At 40.8% G+C, this 21,101-nt stretch overlaps 1 protein-coding gene across 6 annotated transcripts in view; it reads right to left on the reverse strand.

The window, feature by feature from the left end:
- The window catches only part of MPPED2 (metallophosphoesterase domain containing 2), a 175,854-nt gene that overhangs the window by 129,254 nt on the left and 25,499 nt on the right, over positions 1 to 21,101 (reverse strand). Inside the window, exons 1-2 of one of the 6 annotated variants that reach the window (XM_032843422.1) lie at positions 20,920 to 20,923; positions 19,734 to 19,741 (exon numbers count right to left, since the gene is read on the reverse strand). The exons of the other annotated variants lie outside the window; for them this stretch is intronic. The gene's annotated coding sequence lies outside the window, so the exon portion shown is untranslated. Of the gene's footprint in view, positions 1 to 19,733; positions 19,742 to 20,919; positions 20,924 to 21,101 lie in introns of those variants that run through there. 6 annotated transcript variants of the gene reach the window in all.

Below are 21,101 nucleotides of genomic sequence, written 5' to 3' on the forward strand. Positions count from 1 at the left end.
GACAGCACAGCATGTCAGAGGCACGCTGCAGGACAACATGACAAATATCACCCGGGGGGTCGCAGGAAGGAAGACACGTCCACCCAAAGACATTCAGAGTTGAAAATATGACATCCAGCAGAGTAGGCAAGTTGCAACAGATATAATTAAAGTTGAGACAACCCTCGGGAAACTACTATTTCCAAATTGGGCATTTGGTAAATGCTTTGGAAATAAAAGTCAAGGCAGTCAAATATTTTCACCGTAACAGCACTTCTAAGGGAGACCCCGACTACCAATAGGTCTACCTGTTCACATTGTACGAAGACCCACAGACTACATTTTCCGTCTTAGTTAACTTCACTGCTTACTGTTTATGCTGCTGACTTCTCAAATGATCGACCATTTCCCCTAAGGCATCATGTCAAGTATCCTAGCAAGTGAGTATCTTACCAAGGCAATCTAACCCCCAGAGCCAGATTCAAATATCACTGTGAGATTTGCACGTACATTTGAGTACACCCAGGGGAAAACAAGATGACATGGGAAGATGAGAAGAAAACACAGCATCATAAAATCCCAGCACTGGACAAAACCTTAGCAGGCATTGGGTTCAATGTTTCTCGTTTTGTTTTGTTTTGTTTTAAGATCTTATTTATTTATTTGACAGAGAGAGACACAGCGAGAGAGGGAACACAAGCGGGGTGAGTGGAAGATGGAGAAGCAGGCCTCTCGCTGAGCAGGGAGCCTGATGCGGGGCTTCATCCCAGGACCCTGGGATCAGGACCTGAGCCGAAGGCAGACACCTTACAACTGAGCCACCCAAGCGCCCCTGGGTTCAATGTTTTACACGAAGCTTGAATCTCTTTTACCCCATCTCTGCCTAACTGACACAAGTTTTCTTCCCAAGGTTTCCAGAGAAGGAGAGCTCCTGAGTTCCCTTCTCTTCTCTGGGGCTCCCCATTCTGGTTTTCTCAACAGTTCTACTTGCTAAAAAGTTTCTGATTCAGTCTACATCTCTACAGGCACACAAAAATCTGAGCATGGTCCAAAGAGATTGGCCCAGAGCCTGAAAATGAACAATGTTGGCTGAGGTATTTGCTTCTGGCAAGTCATTTCATTCTTTGGGGCTTCACTTTTTTTTTCTCATCTGTAAAATGGGAATAGTAACGCCTAATCTTCTATGTTGCTAGGAGGATATAAATCGTCCAATACTGGGTCTGGCACATGGCACATTCTCAGAAAGCAAAGACACAGAATGACCTAAGAGTGAAGCAGGCCTGACTATCTGCTTTGACTCTCACTCCAGATTTATTAACAGTGTGACACCAAGCAAGGGACTTAACTCCTGTGTCTTGGTTTCCTCACCAATAAAATGGATATAAAAATAGTACCTCTCCCAAAGGATTGTTGTGAGGATAAAAAGGTATCATGTACTCAAAGCATTTAGAACAGTCTGACACAGAGCAGACACTCAGTAAGTGGTTTTTGGTTTTTTACTAAGTGGTAATATTTTTGCTACTCTTAGTAGAAGTAGTACCTTTTAGTTTCTCTGACATCCATCTCTTCCGCTACAAGGAGGTAACAGCGACCACACTGGGACTTTCTGAGAGTTAAAGGAGGTCACAAACCCAACACCCAGCACAGTCGGGACACATACCCCACAGTCAATAACTACATTGATATTTTTCCTCTTATTTTCTTCTTTCATCCCAATATTCTGCATGTGAAATACCAGAGAATAGGAGAATAGTCCCCTTTTCACTTTGGCAGTTCTTCAAATATTTGAGGACAAGTACCATAACCCCCTAATATCTTCTCCACTCTAATTGAGGAGCCCTGGTTTCTTCAGCTCTCCTTGTGTGTTTAGATTTCCAGTGCCCACAGAGCCCTGCTGGTCTCCTCCTCCACACGATCCAGCTGGTCTGAACACCTCCCGGGACAGTGTCAGAATTTGTGGACCTGTGAATTCATGGGCCAGTGAGCTGTATATCAAAGACAAACGCTTTTAGGGGTGGTGGACAGATGACAGTGCTGGGCACACTGGTGGTCTCTCCGAGAGGAGCTATCATCAAAACGTTTTCTAATTCAGTCTCTAAGTTTTGTGCCAAGCCTCAAATCTTGTTCTTGAAGCTTGACTATCAAGTGTTTATATATTTTACTGCATATTCAAACAAATAAACCATTCTCATTTATTCAGTCTTGACACGTTAAGAGTTTTTTGCCCATAAAAAATATGATAATATTACTGCTTCCACTATGGAATATTCTTCTGACAATATCTGTTATTTTTCCCAATAACAAATTTGTATAGTGTTGCAAGCCCCATGGACAGATCTTCATAAAAGCTGTTATCATGTCGTTTGTCACGACATGGATTTCTTCTTTAGACCACGTGTGCAGGGAAAGCCTTGAGTACACAATTAGCCTATAATTCAGTATGAGAATGGAATATTACCCTTACAAAACATTCTAATGGGAATCAAATGTCATTTACCACCCCCATTCCACTAGAAAATCCTGATGCTGTTCGTGGCATTCTCCTGACCTTATCTCTAAAAAGTTTTCCAATGTGACACTGAACCTTTCATTTTTTTACCCAGAAAACTTAGGTGGCATGAAAGCCAAAATTATATTCACCCTAGATATATTGTTTGCTAAAGATATTCAAAGCCCGCCAGCAAAACAATGAAATCCAAACACCAGGTATAATTAGTAAAATCACAGAATTTTATATTGGAAGAGACTTTAGAGATTGTCTCATCCTCTGTTCCACTTCTTTGACTGTCTTCCTTACTCATGTATACTGCTACTTAGTTTCTGTTAAGTGCCCTACCCTTTTATATATATTTTTAAAGTTCCTTCCTAAACAATATCATTTCTGAATTCTTGACTGAGATATGCTGGCTTTACATTTTAACTACACATTAAAATAAACAGATAACTACTACAATTACAGGTTTCTCCACTCTAAAGAACTAGAATTCAGATTTCCTAACTTGCAGTTTCTCTTTCCACCCACTTAATTCTGGAAACTAAAAAAGATGCTGACACTTGGAGAATAAAAAAGATAAAAATTATAAAATGCTAGCAAATCACCTAAACTCTGGAAGCCATTAAGATCTACCGAGTCGGCGCGGGGAGCCTGGGTGGCTCAGTGGGTTAAAGCTTGGGCCTTCGACTCAGGTCATGATCCCGGAGTCCTGGGATCGAGCCCTACATCAGGCTCTCTGCTCGGCGGGGAGCCTGCTTCCCTTTCTCTCTCTCTGCCTATTTGTGATCTCTGTCTGTCAAATAAATAAATTAAATCTTAAAAAAAAAAAAAAAAAGATCTACTGAGTTGGCTTAAAAATTTTTGGAGTTCACTCTCAAAACATTCAAATTATTATGCTGGGTATACTAACCCCTCAATTCTCATGTAAGTTATCTAGTCAAAAGGAATCTCTTAAAACCTCAGAAAAAGTCTGCATATTGCAGTACGTTGGGGGAAGTGAGCAATTTAAAAGTTTGATTTTTAGAACACTGGTAGAAAATAAAAGTGTTCCTCATTCTCAGATGTGTCGAGTCACATGTGCAAACTGATTGTAAATGTTTCCAAATACATGTCTCTTTAAAAAGACTACTTTAGGGGCACCTGCGTGGCTCAGTCAGTTGGTTAAGTGCCTGCCTTCAGCTCAGGTCATGATCTCAGGGTCCTGGGATGGAGCCCCGCATCAGGCTCCCTGCTCAGCAGGGAGTCTGCCTCTCCCCCAGCTCGTGCTCTCACTCATGCTCTCTCTCTCAAATAAATAAATGAAATCTTTAAAAAAACAAAAACAAAAACCAAAAACTACTTGACAAATGAGCTTTATTGTGTTCTTCTTTTACTTTGTTTTGTTTAAAAAGCCCTGTTTGTGGAGTCCAGGAGCTCCTACACTTTTACCCACTGGTCATCACTTAGCAAGGTGACCCTGGGCAAGTCACCTCTCTTCCAGCCTCTTCTTTAAGTGTGAAAAGAGGGGGCAAGACCCAATGACCCCCCCATGACTAGCTGCATTGTTTCTACATGACTATTTGTTTAAGGCTTCAGAAATAATTCAGTCTCTTAAGTAGCTTAAAATGTGTCCTTTCTCTTTGCAATTTTACTCTCTGCTTTCCCAGACAATGCAAAGATAAACGCAGTCCAGATCCATCCAAACATAATACGAATTAGGGGGCTTTATATGGAAAAAGAAGTGAAATTGCAATGCAGGGCTGCAGAAAAAGCTTCCAGGATTATCTAGTGTAAAAGAGACCAAAGCCAGAATTCCAGTTACCACAACAAAACAAAAATGAAAGGGCATGTGATTTAACTAAGTTGCGTCAGAAGTGGAGCTGTTCTCATTTTTCTCAAACCATGAGCTGGCAAAATTCTCCTAGTTTAGCCATCATGCCCCGGGAACAGTAACGGTGCTGAAACACAGTAAGTAAGCATAACAGAACCAGATGTATAAATATATTCACATTTGTACCAAGGGCACTGCTTTTCTTTAACTGCGGGGCTGCTGTATCAACACTGTTCTATCACCGACTAATTATAGCTAACAAAGCCCACTGCACAAAGTATGTCTTGTCTATTTTTTCCTAGTACAGAAGTACAGTGCCGACATACAATGAATATTAAGTGGTCACAACTGAATTCTTTGAGCCCTGAATCTGATAGGAATTCATGGTCTTCCAACCAATGCCATTCAGGTGTTTTAGTGCCCGTCAGGCTAGTGACTGTATGAGCCACTGAAGCCTCCCAGCTGGCACATTGTTGGGTCATAAATATCTCCCTGGAAATGTACCATATCCAGAGTTAAATGTTTCCCTCTCTTCTAACCTAACAACCAAGTTAATCAGCTTACAGTTCTGCGTAGCCGTCTGCCATCTGAGAAAAAGGGGGCATGTGACATCGTACTGAGTCCCTGTTACTCCACACCGTGGGTCAAACATTCAGTCAACAACCACTCCTTAGGCACCTACCTCTGTGCCAGGTAACATGATAGATTCTAGAAGGACAAAGAAGCAGCAAGGATGGTTCCTTCAAGGATTCTGCAGTTGATCCGTCAACTCATTTATTCACCAAATGCTTACCAACGTGTCTGGTTTCTGCAATTTTGGTCATTTCCCAGCATTTAAACAGGTAACTTTCAGAACAGTGCGCAAAGTGTTATAATCAAGGCTCTGCGAGGCGCTGTGGGGAAAGGAAGAAAATGCCTGGCACTGCTTGCAGGCTGGGAAGAAGGATAGGAGACATTACAGCGGGCAAAGGACAAGGTAGTATGTCCATTTCCAATGCCTGGGACAAAGGATCTCAGGCTCTGAAAGAAGCAGGAGAGTGGCCTGAAGCTGGAATTTGAACTGGGATTTCAATAAGCATAGGATTGGGAAAGTTAGGCAGAAAAGAAGGGCTGTCCAGGCAATAAAAGGAGCAATGTGGAAGCACTTAAGATGTGTAGGGAGCCTTGGAGTACGGAGGTGTGGTTGGAGCAGTCATAAGACAGAGAGCAGTGGAAGGTCTGAGAGGCCGTAGGCGGGGCGAGCCAGACCACAGACAGCCAGATGGTGGGGCCGGAACCAGCCCTGAAGGCCATGGAAAACAGCTTCCTCCCTCACCCACTGAGAGATGCAGGGGGCCACAACGAAAGCAGACTTTTAGGAAAACTAAGGATCCATGCAGGATGTGAGGGGAGGTGGGGAATGGAAAGATGGAAAGACAGAAAGGAGAGGGTATGGAATAGTAGTCCTAGAAAGCTGATGATGATATTAAACCAGAAGCCCTCCTGAGTAGACCACACTGAGAGAAGTAGCCACAAATGAACTACAACATCCTACGCTATTAAGTCTTCCGTGGTTCTATCCTGTCCACACTTTGATCATGGAGCCCGTGCGTGGACTGAACTTGTGTCCTCCCCGAAAATTCATAAGCTGAATCCCTAATCCCTCAGGTGACAGTATTAGGAGATGGAGCACGTGGAGGTAATTAGGTCATGAATGGGACTAGAGGCCTCATCAAAAGTGGCGGAGAAAGATGATCTCTCTGGTGGCCATGTAAGGACAGGGCAAGAAAGTAGCCATCAACAAGCCAGGGAAGGGCTTTCCCCAGGAATCAAACTGGCACCCTGAGAGTGGGAATCCCAGCCTCTGAAATTGTGAGAAGTAAATGTCTGTTGTTTTTAAGCCCCCCAATCTATGGTATTTGTTGTAGTGACCCAAACTGACTAAGACAACTGGATACTAAGACATAAACTTTTCAGGTTGAAGATAACAATGGTAATAATGACAGCGATGGCAACAGTCTTCATTTAGAAGCCAGGCACCACGTGATGCCCTTCACCTGATAGTTTTCATCTAATCCCTCCGGCAGGTAAGGATTAGATGAAACCTAACAACCTTCTAACCTAACAACCCCTCCCCCCCCCCCCCTCCCCCCGCCACCCCCCCAACCCCCACCGTCTTTCTCCCATTTTGCAAATGAGGAAACAGAGGCTCAGCAAAGGCGCAGGGCTAGTGAGTGGCTCTGCCCCAAGTGGGCTGCTCAGCATCTACTCTGCCATCCTGCAGCTATACAACCTTCTCCTACAGGACACAACATACCCAGATGTAAGAGCAGACTGTCTTAAAACGGAGCACACCGTTTTGTTTTCTTTTGTTTTTACATCAATAATTACAATTACAACTTCAAAAACAAAATGTGGGTCATTTGCAAATACTGGTCCATCTGAAAAAGTCTTCATCTGGCTCAGTCCAGCAGAAAGAACCTTAAGGCGACATGAAAAACACAATCATTTAATTTTTTTTTTTTAACGTTGGGAGTGACATTCATAAGGAGGTGTTGGGTCTGAGTAAACAAGATTTTTTTTTTTTTTTTTTAATTAAAACTGCTAACAGGGACAAAGTCTACTGCCTTTCTCTACCATTCCAACTCATCAAAGACAGGTTTCCAAGGCTTGAAGTCTCACAAGTAGTTGTTAATGGAATTCATTGTTTAGTTAATCGCGCTTATCATAAGTTCACTTAGCTTCATATTTGCATGGCAAGAGGCCTCCCTTAAAGTGCGTGGCCCTTTCCATTGGATTTTAATGATTTGTGATTTTTTTTCTTTTTCCAAATTTGGGTTGGGCTGATTGACTTACTTTCAAAAAAATCAGTCATGCCTAAGGCAAAAAGACCTTTTTGCTACAGCTGGGACATCTTGTTAGTAAATTTCAAAACAAATGCTTATTTGTAAAGACCACTCAACGTGAACCCAACGTTTAACAACCTTTCAAAGTTAATCCAATACAGTAATTTTCAGACTCAATATATGATACTCTGGAGCCTGTTTCATAACAATAAAGAGAACTATTTTATCTTTCATCTTTATCCCTTGCTGAAATAGCCAGTCCATTATTCAACCATAAAAAATTACATAGTTCCCACACAACAGACGCAGCCATGGAGAACTTTCTTCCTCTCTGGAAATGAATACTTATTATCTTGGTGGAGTTATGTCATAGTTTACATGATTATCTCAAGGTTGGTATATCCAAGGTACAGACCTGATGGGTGACCTGCCCATGATCATGCAACTAGCATCTGGTTGAAAACAGAATCAAATCTAAGTCTGACTGTAATTCCAGCGGTCAATTTACCTTGAACAATAACAAAGGGAAATACAGTCTATCATGTTACTACTTCTTTTTTTTTTTTAAGATTTTATTTATTTATTTGACAGAGAGAGATCGCAAGTAGGCAGAAAGGCAGGCAGGGGAGTGGGGGGAAGCAGGCTCCCTGCTGAGCAGAGAGACCAATGTGGGACTTGATCCCAGGACCCTGAGATCATGACCTGAGCCCAAGGCAGAGGCCCAATCCACTGAGCCACCCAGGTGCCCTCATGTTACTACTTCTAATTAGCATTGGCCAAACTGACCCTGAAAAGGTCCACCAACAGGTATGACTAGAAATTAGTCCTTCACCCCAAGCTTTTGAATGAACCACTTTATTCATTTAGTTCACAGGTTAGCAAGCTATAGCCCATACCAAAAAAATACAGCCCAACGCATGTTTCTATAAAGAAAGTTTTACTCTAGCACAGTGACATTCATTCGCTTAAATATGATCTATGGCCACTTTCAACCTCTAAGAGTAGATGCATAATTGTACAGATGGCACATGGCTTGCAGTGTCTAAAATATTTACTATTTAGAGCTTTCTAGAAAAAAGTTTGTCCTCTCCTGCTTTTGTCACCCCAAAAACGTTTACCAAGCAATAACTGTATGTTAGACATTACAGAACTAATAAAAATAGTTAATATTTAACAGTATCTATAATATGCCAGAGGCTTTTCCTATATTCCTGTATTATTTTCTCTATTATTACATTTAATCCTCTCAAGATCTCTGCACAATGTGTGTGTATGTGCACATACACATGCATGTGCCTTTTTGTATGCTCCAAATTTTAGTTAAGATCCCACATTAAGCTTGGGACTCTTGATCTGGAACCTGTCTAAATCACGAGCTTCTGCCCTTCGCTATGCAATACTGTTTCTCAGAGGTTACTATGGAATGAGCATCCTTTTAATGGAATGCTGAAGCCTCTGGGCATTATCTGATCCCATAGGGATAAATGCCTTAGCCTTTGGGCTCTTTTACAACTTGGTAACTTGTAGATAAGTGAAAGCAATGCAAATAATTCTTATCTATAGTTGCAAATAACTTCTGTCCAGTGGAGGTTCAACGGACTCCCCCTCTAGTTTGGAATCCATTTGTAAATTCATCTCAACATTCTTTCGGTCCATATAAATTTGTGATTCTCCTGTGAGCCTATTATAGCAAGTTTCTTGATTCCCTCATTTATTAGTGAGTTAAATAAAAATTTTAACGTGTTCATTTTATATCTATATGAGTCAGGGTTTAAGAATTATTCTTTAACAGGGGTTACCAAGATGCCATTTTTATCATCTTGAAGCTCACATTTTTGCTTAGGAGGGCGTACATACCAAGATGTAATCAATGTGGCCCTAAATTTTGTATACGTATGTAGGTATGGGAGCAGGGAGAAGAGGACAGAACACAGTGTTTAAGAGGTCCCTTCAGGGGTCACTTAAGGCACTTAAAGCATGAAGAAGATCTAAATTTAGACCATGGTTCTTCCCATGCCTAGCTCTGAGACCATGGACACATCACTAAACTCCTCTAAGCCTTCATTATATCTCATCTGTAAACTGGGAATGATAGCAGTTGTTGCCTCACAAAGTCAATTAAGTAACTATTGCTTTTAAAGGGACTGGCGCATATTAACTGCTCAGTAAATGTTAGCCATCATTATTGAAATTCTTCCGTAAGAAATACCGAAGAAAGGAATTAGTTCTATTTACGGACAGTGAAGTCTTCACAAAGCGGGTATATTTGATCTGGGTCTTGAAAGGGTAGTAGGAGTTCACCAAGCAGACAGCTATAGTAATGTCATTCGACATAAAAGGAACAGTGTTTTGTTTTGTTTTGCTTTTTAAATGGGAGGTATGGGGGCACCTGGGTGGCTCAGTGGGTTAAAGCCTCTGCCTTCAGCTCAGGTCATGATCTCAGGGTCCTGGGATCGAGCCCCACATTGGGCTCTCTGCTCTGCGGGAAGCCTGCTTCCTCCTCTCTCTGCCTGCCTTTCTGCCTACTTGTGATCTTTGGCTGTCAAAAAAAATAAATAAAATCTTAAAAAAAAAAAATGGGAGGTATGAAGGTGAGGAGGCTAAGTCAGAGTGCCAAATTTACAAGAAGACAATTCCCAGGTAGACACTGAATTTATAAGGTGACCTGAATTTCCCTAAAGTTGTTAAAGCCTGTACCTCTCCACTGCAGGACTGCTCAAGCCACGTAGGAATGCATTATTCAGATACCAATTTTCACTAAATCCAGAGACCCAATCATCATGACTACAGTTATGACTACTCACACCAGTTCAAGTACCCACTGGAGACAAGGATCTAAGACCACATTTTACAGGAGCCAAACGTATACACTGTACTTTAACAGTCAGCTTTCATTGAGTGCAAACTCACTCTCTCCCTCCCTCCCCCCAACCCCTTTCTCTCTCTCTCTCTCTCATTCTCTTTTGTACACCCATGAAAATAAGACACAAATCAATTACATTCTGTTCTTACTCTGGTCAGATTTCTTTAAGTGCCTCGTTCTATGTCATTTCAACATTTGCTTATTGATTTCATGATAGTTCACATATAAAAAGACCGTGTTTAATTTCAATTCAGGGACTTCCCTGGATACTTTGGATAGGACGAAATTTCAGATAATTCTCAGTTCTGAGTCAATATTTGCTAAAAGTTTTACTAGAAAGTCTTCCTCCACCATGTTTGCATTTGCATAATTCTGTTTGCTCCTTTCCCTGCTGCGTTCCACCCGTCCGAATGTTGAACCTTAGAGGGCCTGTTATCTGACCTATGCCTTGGGCAGAGGGCCTACAGGTCTGCTAAGACTCAGGCATGTCAGCTATCTCTTTCTGCTAGAGCAATGATGGTAAGATGAAAAGGAGGTTAGATATGCTTTAGTTTATTGGCAGGAAAATAATTTCTCAAACGGCCTTCTCCTTTAAAAACAACAACAACAACAACAAAACCCTTCCAAGTACTCCCTTGTGCCCTACTATCAGATATCAGCCTGCCCCCAGTCTCCCGAGGTTCTGCTGTGTGATTGTTTCAAGCTCTCTTCCTCGCAAAGAGGTGAGCACGTGACCACTGCCATCCATAAAGGCTGAAGTGAGTGTACTTAGCTAAAGGGCATTGCAATAATTTTTCTCTTCCACGTGAGAAAGTTAGCCTTGAAAATTCTCTGGCTCAGTGCCTGTTTTTAAATCATCTTTTAGGGAGGGCTGGCCAAGGGGGCATGCTGGAGCCAGTCCCCTTCTCACTCCCATATCAATTGCTCTTTAAGATCACAACAATAATAACGAGAATAATAAAAAGACTGCAGTCCCTATCAAGCCTTCAGATTCGCTTTTAAGGCAGTGCTAAAGACCCGATATTTTAATAGGCAATGCCTCCAAATGCTCATTGTGGGAAAGCAGTCCTGGCTGGTAGATTAAACTTGATTAGCATAGGGGCTGGCGCTGTTCTGTGCAGACAACGTGATTTCTGTTGGAATCCAGGGTGAATGGTGGACTGAGAAAGTCACTGAACAGATTCGTAACCCCCAACTACAAATCAGCTTCTGATTCCAAAGTAATGACTGTCTTTCCTCCACCCGTGCCGTAGCCTGCCGTTGTTGTTGTTAGGAAACACAGAATCATGACCCCATTTCAATAAATACAGCAGCAGGACTAGAATATAATTTCTCTTTGTCCTGACTCCTAAATGTTTGTTTGCTACAGGACCCATGGCCAGGCAGTATTCCCATCAGGACCCTGCAGAGGGCATGTGAGAAGAGCCAGGAATTCTGATGTGAGTTTGCCAAAGGAAAGCTCTGCAGAGCACTCCTGACTATTAGCATACAGATAATTTGCAGAAGCCCTTGGCCCAAGGGGAGGGTTGATCTCGCACAGACCTCCACTTGACTTTCCCACAGCTTGCCTGGCTGAAGAAATGGGCACCCGAATGAAAAGGTAAACCTCAGCCAGGTCTTCCGGGAGTTCCCTAAACAGCCTTCACTTGGGAAAAACATGCAATAAGAACTCCCACAAAGTCCAGTTTGGGACTGGTCCTTTTTTGATGAGAGGCCAAAAATCAGGGTAATCGGTGAATAGTCCCACTGGGTTTCTGGATTCAAGTTTCTTTCTTTCTTTCTTTCTTTTTTTTTTTTTTGTTTTAAACAGACAATTGAATATAACTCAATTTGTTCTCCACAAACTGAACTCCTCTGGGAGAGGTCCAGTTACAACCTGAACCCAAGTCCATTACTTTGTCCCTTCTGTCTGCCCACTGTTCCCTTCATCTTTTACTTGCACAAAATGCACTTGCACTTCCTATTTTCTCAAAAAACTAGTGCATATATAATCTGGTTTTATCCTCACCTTGTAGGTAAAAAGATCAGCGTTACTGTTCCTGTTGAGTCTAGGATCCAGAAGGGTTAAGTGACTCACTCATGGCCAATGTTAGCAGAAATGGATCCAGACTCCATGCTTCCCAGTGCTCAATAATAAAAAGGAAAGTATCCTCTAGGAGCCCTATTTACCACAGTGTCTCAGGCACTGTGCCAAGCAAGCAGTTCATGGAGATGACCTCATCTATTCCTAGAAGGTGGTACTATTAATCCCATTTTACAGATGTACCAGGTTTCTGAGGTTAAATAATTTCCCCAAGGCCAGAGATGCCATAAATGGGGAAGCCTCAATTATAAGGGAATCGGTCTGACTCCCCCCTTATTTGCTTCTACTGCCTGCCTCCCAGGCCAGTACCTGCTTCTATGCAAATCCAATGGGAAACTGAAGAATTACAAGTGTTCTCCACATCTGAACATTTCAAACATTAGGTATTACTTTTCGATACCTAATAAACTTCTGAAATTCTACTTTTGTCCACTCTGATATTGTCCAACACAAAACACTAAAAACTATGAAGTGCTACCTTTGGTCAGGTGTTCTCACTGGTCTACCATTTGTTTCTGTTAGACTGGTTCAAAGAAAAACAGATGGTTTAATGCACATTCTTGTATCAAATTTACTAGAATGCCCGGAAAACTTTATGAACCTGATACTTGAGACAGACAACATAGATTCAAACCCCAGATATGTAATACACATGGAAGAACTTCTCCGGAACATGGCGTACCTGAGCCCCATGCTTCAGTTTTCTCCCACTTACGTGAGGGGTACAAACCCTCACCTCACAGAGGTGTTCTGAGGAAAGTCATGAGACTACGCTGAGCATGGTTCTTAAAGATCAATAATTACCATAATTTTCTGTCCCTGCAAAATTCCTCAGGATTGCCCTAATTTCACAAGGTTGAGGAAACCTGAATCCTTTCCTTAATGAAGTGTTCCATATACGGCTCTCTCTTATTGACAGATGATAAACCCCCACACCCTAACTGGGAAAGAACACACCATTTTATGACTCATAATTCAACTGTCTGTTAAAATTAGTATTCGCCTCGTACTATTAAAACCGTCAAGTCTTCCATATCACCTCAGTACTCACGTCAAATAGGTGTTATTTTACACACAGTAACGTGTTAATTCAGCCAAGTTAAGAGTCACAGGAGAAATCAGAATCACAAAGGGAAGCGGCTTTCCCTGATTCACAGAAGTGAATTTCCCCCAAATATGAGAAATTACTATTTTACTGTGGAAAAAAGCTTTTATGCTCCTAATGGTAAAATACGTACTCATTCAAGTTACAGATAGCGAACATTAGTAAAATTAAGAATATGTGTACAGAGAGCAAAGAAAGATGAACCCCTACTCCTCTACCCGGAGAGAGCTACTAGGAACGTTTTTGGTGTTTTCATTTTGCCTTTTCACGATGCATTTTTAAAACATAATTGGTATCATTCTGCATTCAAAATGTTACATTCTGGGAATTTTTTGCTCCACTTAAGCCATTTTAACGTCAGCACTTTCGGTGCTACCGCAGACTCTTTATAAACTGCTCACTGGCTGCGGGATATTTCATGGGTTAGTTTTGTCACAATGTTCTTAACCATTTCCTCTTGCTGAACAACTCCAAAAGGCTTTTAAGCTGTCAAGCCCAGACAAGATTTCTAGACACACGGCGCTAACAACGGGGCCTGCCTGTGGTCCTGAGCGGGGCCATTTTGGGAACTCGCTGAGGAACTTCTCTCAAGTGAGAAACACCGTGGCTCCTACTCGTCAAATACCAACCGTCCAGGAGTTCAGTGATGTGTGAACCCCAAATGCCAGCAGTTCTGGGCAACAATTACAGCAACTCCTCTAAGAGAAATAAAATAAGGTTTTTGACAGTGCTGGCCACCCACCGTGAGCACAGGAAAGAGCTCGAACACCTCCCACCTTTGCAGCTCGCAGCATGCGCTCCAGTGCAAACAGAGGGCACAGAGAAGAAGAGAGTATCTGCTTTTCTCTTCTTCCCCCAAAACAGTTTATTTCCAGACATCACTGTTCCATCACCACTCAACACCATTTGCTACCAACTGCACCATGAAACCTACTTTTTAGAGTAATGTACCATGTTCATTATATTTTCTTTCAGGAAAGAAAAAGAGGCAGAAGCACAGGAGTTATGCAGAAGGAATAAAAAAAAAGCAGCAGCCAATGTAGACCTTGTATATGGTCACAGAATGTAACAATGAAGTTAGAAGACACAATTATCAGTGCTCATACATGAGCTTCATGCCCATGTATAACCATCTTATTCAGATCCCAAATTCAGTGTGCCACGCCTTTCAATTGAGGAAATTGAGAGTTACATTTACATGTCCCACAGTTGAAACAAGCAAACAAACATGGATTTTTTTGTTTTAGGTACTTTAAAGAGACACAAAGAGAAGGCAGCATTTGTGAACCTCTAAACACAGGAGCTAGAACTTGGAAAATCTTCATTGTTCCGTAAAAAAACCTGAGAAACAGGGAAGAAATGACTTTAAGTCGAAAGTCAGGATAGCCTCATGGAAAAGAATGGGCTTTGTCAGAAGGACAGTTGGGCTGGTATTCTGATTCAAGCCACGGATAAATAGGCCCTTTAAAGATTAAATATGGCATCTACAACTCCCAGAACCATCACTGGCACAAGGGAGGTATGTCTTATATTGTGAGGACGCTGGTATTATCGACAAGTCCATACTGCAAGGAGGAGGAAGCCACTGGGCGGTCAGATGGCATTGACAATTAATGAGTGTAAATAAAAATAAACAAAAGGTCAAGGACCTTATAAAATTGAAGGCAACTGCTTCTTTTTCTTTAACCTTATGAAACAAACTAAGAACAAAGGAGAAAAAGCACAGCCTAGACTTCTGGTTTGTCTTGGGGCAGCCTGACCAGCAAAAGGTCCTTAGGGCACTTTGTGAATTTCCCAACTGCAGGGCAAGGTGCCCTGCCTTCATGTCTGTTCTCTACTTAGACCCATGGCAGCTTCATGCCCACCACTCAGCTCAACTCTAGACCAGGCTTCTGAACCAACCGTGACCAACCCTGACCAACCCTGACCAACCCTGACCATAGACAGCATTCAGAAAATCCCAGTCCGTGCCTCAAGCAGCTCAGGGACAAGCCAGCTGACACCTTGCTCTGCTATGCCTTTTACCATTTCAGTTCTAATAAATGGGACTTCTGCCTCTTTCCTGCTACTGAGCTTTTATAACCTCCCACATTTCCAGGGACTACAACCAATCTGCCCTTGTACCGTGCCTTTAAAGCTAGGCTCCTATTTTTAAATTTCTGCCCCCAAACTTAAGAATATCCACGAGAGGTCTGCGGTGTGCTGCCACACAGTCTTTGAGTTAGAATCGCCCCCACATTTGCCTGCCCTGGGCTGGCCTCCCTGACACAAGTTCATTGGTATATAGCTGCAAACAGCCATGTGAGCTCTCGTCCTTCCAAAACCTGCAGCTTGCACCAACCCTAAAAGCAGACAGTCTCTGGGATTCCTCAGCAGTGTGCTGGACCAGACAATCTGGCCTCCTCCACCATTTTCTAGATGCCACTGTGTACAACAGCAGGCTTATCATCACCTATTTAACTCACTCCAGAGGACAAACCGTTCTCATTCAACTGCAAATTATTTTCTCAATGTTGGATTTTTCTTCTTCTCTATAGAAACCACCTCAGTCCTGGTGCTCTGAGCTGCTCCTTCAACCATCATTCACATGACATGGGACCCTGGTCACTCCAAACACAACCACAGTATCACCACTCTCTTGCTTTAGAGATATCAAAAAATATACCGATTTCTAGATTTTTAAGCATCAGAAAACAGTTCTGGGGACCTATTTTACATCTTACAAAGAAGAAAATGGGGCTCAGGTATTGAGAGATCTGTTCAACATCAGAGCATGAGTCAACATTAATTCTGAAACTAGAGGCTCCCAGACCCTTGGGCCATTGACATATTCTTCAATGAATACGCCTCAAACTAGTAAAAAGAAGAAATCCTGACACACTTCTCTGGAATCTGAAATTCTTTATTCCAGTCAATAAAGGGCCAGACTCCACATATTTATTTCCTACTTCCATAACACCCCAAATATACCTCAAAGTAAAGAAAATCTTTTCCTTCTTAAATATTTACATTCAGTTATGGGTTTTAGCTGAATGGGTTAACAGTCTTGAGTGTTCCCTCTGGAATTCATAACCTGTGAGCGTGATGTTTCCATATGAAACTCTCCCTTGCATTATAACCTAATGCCAGTGGCTTTGGAGTGGAAAGTCCAGGAACTAATACGAGGAATTCTGAGTACCTTCAGCTTAAAATCTTAGAAAGCTTGAAATCCAAGGATCTTTGGAAACCATCTGCTCTAACTAGTATTTGTTCCATTTTACAGATGAGGGAACTGAGGCCTATACCATTTGATTCTCAATTGAATATGCTTTTCTCCTTTGACCTCTCGGCCTCCAAATAATAAATTCCTCCATATTTGTGTTTCTGAGTAAAAAAGTCATGCTAGGTCGTGCTTCTTTACGGAGCCTCAACCCGTGGAACTATTCCAAAAAATATGTTTGTGGATCTGGATTGTATTTAACTTCATGTTCTTCATGACTTCAGTTCCACATGGTTTTATCATGAGCATTATTTTGGAAAAGAAAGGAAAACAGTCAAAATCCAAATTAATTCATAGGTCTGTCACGGCCTCCTTGACAAACTAACATGATCCATAAACTCAGACAAATGTTTATTTCACTGACCAGCTGTGAAGTCTTAATCTTGGTTTTCTTATCTGCAAAATGGGAATAATACCACCTACTTCAGAGAGTTTTGGTGAGAACTGAGTAAGATAATGCACTAAAGCGGTTAGCACTTAGCTGGGTATACAGTAAGCCCTCAACAGTTAATAGCCTTTATTCTATTATTATTATCTCTGTGGATGTAACCTTGTCCTATAGGGCTTGCCTTTTTTCAACCAGTTTCCTTGGTCTAACTTGGGCTGTGTGACCTGCAGTCCAGAAGATTTAAGATATCTTAAAAGGAGAGAGAAAAGGGGTTCCCCAAAAGCAGTGTTTAACCAAGACAGGACAATAAAATGAGGGAAAAAGCCATCAGAATGGGAAAAATAACCAAAAAAATAAGGGTTGGTTTTATACTCTAGGCTAGAACAAATTTTGTATCGAGGCTGATTAGCATCACCAGTGGGCATTTACACTGAACCATTTTCCCCCATAATAAATTGGTAAGATTACCATTTTAATTTATTGAGCAGTCCCAGACTCAGGCAAGTTTGCTTGCCTAGTACATATTGGAAGTTCAATACATATTTGAATTAGTGAATGAATAAAAGAATGACCCAAATAAGCAAATACATACCCAAACTGATACAGTTATCCCTGCTCTTCTATTTACATGGCGAAGTAAGTTTTAGAATATTTCTATCTTACCTCGAGGTATCAATCCCAATTTTTTTAATTGGAGACAATGTGTAATTTTGTATAATCAAAATAAACGAATTCAAATATATTTTTGGAAATTGGTGGTATATTTTCTCTTATTCATGACTCCTGATAGCCTAAAAGCAGCTATTATGTCAAGACAAATTATTAGCTTTCAAAATGGTATAATAAACAGAGCTATAATTCGTGTTCATTTGGAAACATTCTTCCCTAGTTATTGTGAGATTCAAAACACATATATAGCCAGATAATATATTATGATTGTTAGTTTCCTTCAAAAAAAAAAAACAAAAAACAAAAAAGAATGGCCACTTGTTAAGTAACCAATCAGAAAACATCTCTAATCAGCCATCTTGGTCACTTAAACAACAAAATATGCAATTATTTCAGTCTCTAAGCTAAGAGACTGAAGCTATTTACCTAAGACTAAGACTAAGCTATTTATCTATTTATCTATCTATTTATCTATTATCTAAGCTATTTTCCATTCATATAGGATCCTTTGGATCAACTGTTGGATCAACTTTCCAGTAGTCAGTCCAATACCTTTATGGACAAGCAGAAGGTTACCTCTTCATGTTAATGACCGTAAGGGATCCAACCAAAGAAGACATTTAGTCTGGTGAGTCTAAAGAGCCCTCTGGCCAGAATGAGAAGACCAAAAGTAAGAACTCAGGAGTGAATTTTACTCCTTGGGTGTGTGCAATTGGCACTCTAAGGTTCTAGGGAAGGTATGAACAAGTATGAAGATGATTTCTGTAGCTGGAAAATAGAACTTTTTCCATATATGCCCAAGAACGGGCTTCAAAGACAAACCCTGAAAAGAGTTTCACAACTGTTCTCTACAATGCAGTTTTGCAGGATTAGGTCATAAGCACACCAAACAGAATACACACTCTCTCTCTCTCTCTCTCTCTCTCTCACACACACACACACACACACACACACACGTACACATATGTATCTATTTTATTGTTATTCTATTCATTCTAGTGAATGCATTAAAAAGAAATGAACAATCTGGGTCAGTGGTTTACAGCCACACTTCTAGCACCACAGTGATAGTCTTTCTCAGGTTGAACTTTTGGGGTCATCCTTTATCTTTCTAGATAGAGTTAAGCTATTCCCAGAACTGCCTCACTTACAGATACTTGTAAACTGCTTTCCCCCCAATCCTTCCTTCTTTCGTTTCCTTCCTCTTCTCTCCTCTCTCCCTCCTTCCTTGCTTCCTTTCTTCCTTTCTCTTCCCCCCCCCCTAACTTGGGAACACCAAAATTTGTAGAGAAAAAACTGAAAGCATAAAAATGCTTTATAGTCACAACCAATTCTTTTCAAATAGCTAGCAAACCTGGTCCTCCACATTTGGACAATTACAGCCAAAAGAAGGATCTAGTTTCAAAGTGCAGCTGTTCATTTGAAGTGGGATAGGCATGGTTAATTTTTTCAATGAGAAAATGGTGATGAATGGAATAGAAAATAAAGATATCTTTTAAGCTAGACTAAAAAAAAAATATTTTAACTCAAGAAGGTCATCAATTTGGAAATATTATCCACAGAATTTTCAAATCACGGAGAGGAACTTTCAGGAAATCTTAAGTGACTACAAATGAAAAGTATGCCTCAGAGACCAGTTTAAATAAAAGTCACAGTAGTCACATATGCGACTTTAAACCATGCAACATCCAAGGCGGAGGAATCTTAGGGAAGCCACTGGGATCCCAATGCGTATAATTATCTTCTTTGTAAACCACACAGCAATAACAGCAGTGGTCTCTGCCATTTTTACTAATAAAATTTTATTGTAGATTACAATAGCATTTCAATTCTTATGACTTCTGAATATTATTTCGCAGACTAAAACAAACAGATGATCTTTAAAATTACATCTGATGCTGGTCACCAAGTTATGTTCCCTTTGTGAAAATTCACTGAGTCTAATACAGTTAATTTGTACACTTCACCATACGCATGTTTCACTTCAGTGTAAAGTTTACTAATAAAAAAGAATCTAGACTCAATCATCTCCTTCCATATGACGTTTTTTAGATATATTTGTTTAAATAAGATGAGAACACAAAACTGCTTATCTCCTTCAAAACCTTACCCCAAAGTTTTTGTAAGCTATTGTAGAATGTTAGTTTTTCTTTTGGGTTTAGTATCCTTTTTCTTTATTTTTTAATTTGACAGATGGAGATCACAAGTAGGCAGAGGGAGAGTAGGAGGCAGGCTCCCTGCTGAGCAGAGAGCCCCACGTGGGGCTCTATCCCAGGACTCCGGGATTATGACCTGCGCTGAAGGCAGAGGCTTTAACTCAATGAGCCACCCAGGCACCCTGGGTTTAGTATACTTAAGTTTTCTCTTCTGATAGAAAAAAATGCATGGTCTCCTATTTTAATTTCCCACTCCTCATCTTTAATTCTTGCCACTTTGCTCTACTAATACCTTTCCAAATAAGCATAGATCACCATTCATTACTAAGCATCTTCACTGTTGGTAAGTCACTGTAACTGGCCTGCTTTTTCTTCTTGAGAGCTGTCTTCCCGTTCGGCAAAGGGCACAGTCAGCCCTAGCTGCCTGCTGCTTTGTGGGGTTTATCAATAATGTAGCTAATAAAGAGAGGTTTTGTGGATAACCACACTGTGTTATAGGTTATCTAAGAACTCATACCTTTTCTTCAACTTCCATCTTAAAAATTCATGAATTAAGAAAACCTCAGGGAGGAGGAGGGTGATTTGTGAAATAGGGCATTCTCATTTGTCACTGAAATTACTGACTTTTGGAGTCAGCGATTATTATTGTTGTGTTAAATTATTTATTTTCAAGGAAATAAGCTGGGTAATCGCAAAATGACTTTTAAATCATTGGCCTGAAGAATATCTTCTAAAGAGCCAATTAAGATACGTATTTTATACTGGTCACTAAAAAAAAATAGTGACAAACTGAAGTCTTTATTTTTGTGTTTGTTTCTGTGTAAACCATTTTCTGGAGCCAACTATCTGAAAAGCTTCAGATTCCTTTATACCTCCAACCAACAGCGACTGGCATTTACTCTTAGTAAGCAGAAGTTGTCACAAACACAGAAAGTGATTAGCAATCACTTGCTACACGACGACGTGCGACAGTCTTAAAACCCCATTTACCCCCTACTGAACCAATATCTTAGCTCATTCTAGAGAATACGAACAAGTATTTCTCCAGCAACTAACATAAGTGAAAATATGAGCCCTAGCTCTGTAGAATGCAACAAATTTGGTCACAAAGGAAAATGAAAACAAGCACCCTAATACTAACTCAAGACACTTTAGTTGGAGAAAAACAGCCTGCATCCCATAACATTTTATGATACCAAATGAGATGCAGGCAATGTAATTTCACTTATGTGATTCACTTAAAAGCAATGCAAATGCAATCTTGCTGATTACATTTAAAACAAAAGACTGAATCTGCTTATTTATAGAGCCGGCCAAGAGTCATGCAAAAATCATGCTACTCCCCCCACGAATATGGAACAAAAAGAAAACAATCTGCCTGAAGACCTTTTCATCTCCACAGAAAGAAAAATGATGTTAACAGTGAACCATGAGTTGACCCAATATGCTTAATAATGTGGCTTCTTGGTG

This window comes from Lontra canadensis, unplaced genomic scaffold (assembly GCF_010015895.1).
Source record: "Lontra canadensis isolate GAN:19392208 unplaced genomic scaffold, GSC_riverotter_1.0 scaffold140, whole genome shotgun sequence".
Lineage (NCBI taxonomy): Eukaryota > Metazoa > Chordata > Mammalia > Carnivora > Mustelidae > Lontra > Lontra canadensis.